Source organism: Physeter macrocephalus, chromosome 6, assembly GCF_002837175.3.
Source record: "Physeter macrocephalus isolate SW-GA chromosome 6, ASM283717v5, whole genome shotgun sequence".
Lineage (NCBI taxonomy): Eukaryota > Metazoa > Chordata > Mammalia > Artiodactyla > Physeteridae > Physeter > Physeter macrocephalus.
In genome coordinates this window covers 47,667,113-47,672,045 of record NC_041219.1, presented here as the reverse complement: position 1 = coordinate 47,672,045, position 4,933 = coordinate 47,667,113, and positions in this window count along the sequence as shown.

Genomic DNA, 4,933 nt, shown 5'->3' with positions numbered 1-4,933 from the left:
CTTCCCTCTCTTCTTCCCTTTCTTCCTTCTCATCGAAAAAACCATTCTGTTGTTTTTATAAAATGATACATACGTATTGTATCAGTCAGAATAACCTAGGTTATGCTGCAGTAACAAACAGCCCCTAAATAAGAGTGACTTTAGAGCCTGTCTTTGAAGTGACAGCCCTCGCTTGCTCACATCCCATAGGCCAGAGCAAGCACGTGAGCATGCCGAGGGTCAAGGAGACAGGGAAGTGAATTTCTATCACATGCCTGAGGGAGTGATCTGGGATGAGCAGCCTGCATTACCACCACCCTCAACAAAGAGGACAAATAAAGCACAAAAAATACACCATTGAAAGTATACAAAGCATCCACATCCTACTGTCCAAAAGTAATCACCCTGCAAATTAAGTGAACATCATTCTAGACAGATAAAGGAAGAGAGAAATAGACTTTAAGAAAATATTATCTCACTACACAAGATTTTTAATGAAAATATTATCTTTAATTTTTACATTCAGGTAAAATTAAGAAGAGTGGAAGGAATTAAACTGTGAGTAAACTGTTTTCTAAAAGATCCCTTTAAAAAAAAAGAGATTCTGAAAAACACTAAAAAATTAAAATGATTATAGGTATTTATTCACCTACTTGTGCCAATTTCAGACAGGTTCCATGAGTTCCTTGCTATGGAATATGAAATTAGCATGCCACATCCCCTCCCGTCTCCTTCCTTTCAGCTCATGGTTTTTATAGTTATAGTATTATTATTTTTGACAGTTTATGACTTTCGCCTTCTTTTCTGTAACCCTAATTCCTATAATAGCTTACTCTCAAGTGCATATTTAGATTGATAGGATGTTCACCCATTCTTTAATTACCTGGATTTTTTGTAACTTGTTTATATAATTTTTCCCCCAGAAGGGCTCATGGGTGTGTGTTCCCTAAGTCCTTCCTGTCCTTGAATGTATTTATATACAGCATCCTGGGTGTGAATAATTTTCTTGAGTCACACTTTCTTTCCTTCAAAACCTGGTGCTTCATGGTCTTATGAAGTGGATGGTTGCTGCAGAAGCCTTAAGCAGGCAGCTCTTTTCCTTCTTGTAAACAGTTTTCTTTTTCATCCTAAATGCTTGAAATTCATAACTTTGCTAAGAGATATGTGTGGAGCATCCTGTAGCAGCATTTCTGAAGCATGGCATGCTGTTTTGAATTTTGGATTCAATAATTTCTTTATTTCAAGGACTCTGATAGCATGTTTACTACATGATCTGTAGCTATTATTAGGGCTCTGAATCAGGACCACCAATTATCCTTGTGGTGTACCGTCTTCTACATCCATACACTTTTCTCCAACTCTCTTTTATCTCTTTATTTTCTCCAACTGCAATCATTGTGATTATCTCAAGGTTTTCCTTTGTATCATTAATTACATTTTCATCAGTGTCTGTTCTGTCCATTCCTTCATTTACCTCATATTCATTGATGGCTTACCATTTGCCAGGCATATTTCTTGGTGTTGCGGACACAGCAAGACAGGTGAAAGATTCCCTCTTGGAAGTTGTCGGGGGGAGAGAGATGAGTGGCCCAATAAATAGATCATAGGGTATGTGAGAAGTTGCTAAGGGCTGTGAGGAAAATAAAGCAGGGATGGGGGAGGGTGGTCAGGTCGGTCTTGGTGAGAAGGGGACATTTGAACCAAGTCAGGAAGGAGGCGAGGTTCTTGCTGCTTCTCATCTATTACATCCACAGGCATGTTTTGTCCTTAATTTCTTTCCTCAGGTCTGACATCTCCCTTCCATCTCCTTCTGTTGTCTAACGATCCTCTCTGTGGGTTTTAGTTCTGTGGAATTCGTGTTCACGGTCAGTTGTCCTACAGTGCGAAGCAGTCTGTTTCTTGGCTGATTTCATTTGGCTTGGACTGTTGGTCTGTCTCCTGTATACGCGCGTGTTCCCCCTCCCTTTCCCTTTCTCTGTTGGGTGCCATGTGTTTGCATGGTTGCCATGGTGTCTCTTCATCTTGCTTATGCTTGGGTGACTTGGTCCTGATCGTTTATTTGTTCTGGAAATTGGCATACTTGCTTCCAGTCTCTCTTTTTATTCTTCTCACTTGTTTTTCTTTGAAAATCGCGTCACAGTGTTTGCAATGATACACAATTCCCGTGGGTGACTTTGCGGTGCCCCCGTGACTGGCCCCCCTCTCTTGAGGCCAGTCTCTGTCTCTTCTGGCTTTGGTCCCCCGTGGGCATCTGCCTGCAGCCCCTGCTCTGGGACACAGCAGAGGTGATGCCGTCCTGGTGAGAAAACCTGACTCTTTTCTCCCCTCAGATGGTGTTGAGTGTCTACACCGGGGCTCACCCACCTACATAGGACCCTTCTGTAGGGGGCAACCCCACGGTGCAGTTTGCAGCTCCAGAGCCTTCATGCCAATTGATGAGACTTACGGTCTTCGTGCCCCCGCTACAGCCATGTCCGCTCCTCTGTGGTCCCAAAAGGTTGGAGCTCAGAGCACCACCCACCTTGCTGTTTTCAAGATTTGCTTTGCTCCTGATCTTCAGAGTGAAGGGATGGTGGGGGTCAGGGCACCAGAGGGGCGAGCTGGAAAGGTGGGTGGTAGCAGGATGCTTCTCACTGGGAGGAGTGGTGGGCTTGGGTGATGGGGGATGACACGGTGCGGGCTGGGCACCATGCCTGTCTGATGGGTCCCCACCTGTGCCACGCTGGTTGTTAGGGACCTGAAGTCACTCCTGACCCTGGGAGTGGGTGGCTGAGGTCAGGTGGAGGAAAGATCATGGAAGGAGAGGGGCCCAAGATCCCAGAGGCCAGGCTGTTGGAAGGATCAAGTCCACGGGCATTGCGATCACCAGGAATTCTATTAGCAGTGACACTGGAGGGGGCGACAGTGATCCAGGGGCTAAAATCTCCAGCCAGCGGCAGAGTGTGACCTGAAGTGGGGGGCACCTGGGACAAGGAGGGGTAGGAGGGGGAGAATGGTCTGGAAGTGACGGTGGGGAACGAGGAGGCCGTGGTGGTGTGAGGTGGGGAGTAGGGGACCCACTGGGGTAGTGGCGTCCTTGGGGGACAGATAGGGTCTTGTTGCAGCTTGGAGGTGAAGGTGACATTCACTCGGAGCCTGAGGGTCTGGCGGACCTTGCTGATGGTTGACTTAAGTCCCAGGGGTGCAGTGGAGGGAAGGAAGGGGAGAAGAGGGAGAGGCAGCCGGGGAAGGGGATGTGCGGAGCCTCACGGGATGAGGGGTGACGGGGACTGATGCGAAGGGCGAAACGAGCTCGTTTACGGCCTGCAGACGTTCTTACCCATTTTGTCTTCAGGTGAGAGGTGGCGGCTCTGGGTGTTCCTTGTCGTCTCTCTCCACTTCCCATTTTGTTCCCTCTTTCCCAGTTTCCTGTTTTCTATCACTGCATCTTTATCCCATCAGCCAACATTCATGGATGTTCTTTACTAGTGAAACCGTGACTTTTAGGCCTAAAACTTCCTGAATGTTCTATTTATTGATCGTGAGAAAGAATACTCGCCTGTTAAGAGTCTGGGCCTCAGATGGTTTTGAAGGATGGTCTACTCATTATCTGTGTGACCTCGAGCCAATCGCTTGGCGTCTCTGAGCCTCAGTTTCCCCGCCTGTAGGAGGGTGGTGGTGACAGGCACACTTCATTCAACTGTCACGGGGTGAGCCGTGAAGCCCTCTGTGCTGGGAGGGGACCCAAGCTCAGGCTCTGCAAAGGCTGACTGCCCCCTGACCAGGCGCCAGGCTTCCCCCTCCCTGGCCTCATGGCCCTTATGGGGGCCCTGAGGTAGGTCCTCGACACCCACCTGGCAGAAGAGGAAGTGGGTCTCCCGAGGCCCACATCTGGGAGAGGGGGGCCGCCATTGGAAGTGAGTCTGGCTTCTCTGGAGACACAGCGGGACCTCCCCTCTCACACCAGGACACGGGGATGTCACACCCCAGCCAGACAGCAGAGGACCTGGCAATTTGTGTTCAAGGGCTGGCATTTGCTCAACATGAGTCTAAATCCAAAAACCTCTCCTCCAGGCAGCCTCCCGGTTTGCTAGCCAGGCTCTTAGATATCCTGGAAGCCACAGTCCCTGCCCACTCCATGCTACAACCCCCTGACCTCCAAGTTCACCCCGCCTGCATCTCCATCTTCTTTGGGTCGGCAAGGATTTAGCGGGCACCCACCGGGTGCCAGGTGCTGTTCTGGGGGTCGGGGGAGGTCTCAGGGGAGGACAGATGGAGACCCCCCCTGCATGAAGTTGACACTCTAGTGAGGGCATCAGATGATACCATGTACCAACAACGTTTTTAGATAAAGCATATAGCGGGGTGGACGGCACTCAGTTCTGTGGAAAACTATGTCACTCTAGGGTGCCAGTGTGCTGGTAGAGCTGGCAATTTATTTATTTATTGGTTGTGCCATGCAGCTTGTGGGATCTTAGTTCCCGGACCAGGGATTGAACCCAGGCCCATGGCATTGAAAGCGCTGAGTCCTAACTACTGGACCGCCAGGGAATTCCCTAGCTGGCACTTTTAAACGGGATGGTTGACAAGGTGATATTTGAGCAGAGACTTACAGGAGGTGAGGGAGAGTCCCTGTGGATACCCAGGGGATGAGTGTCCAGCCCCCTGGAGCTGCTAGAGCGAGGGTCCAGAGGCAGGAGACTGCCTGGAGTGAAGCGAAGAAGATGTAGGAGCTGAGGTCGGGGTAAGGGTCACATAGGAACTGGAGGGGCTTGGGGGCACTTGAGGGTCAGGACCAGAGGACCGGGTGGGGATGTGATAGGACCCACATTCTAGGGTCACTCCAGCTGCTGCATTAGGAAGAGACCTTGTGCTCTGGCTGGGTTGGAGGTGGCAGGGAGACAGAAGCAGGGAACAGTTAAGGCTTGGAGCTTTGCTCAGGAGTGGACAACTCAGGGGTGTTGGGGTACTCAGG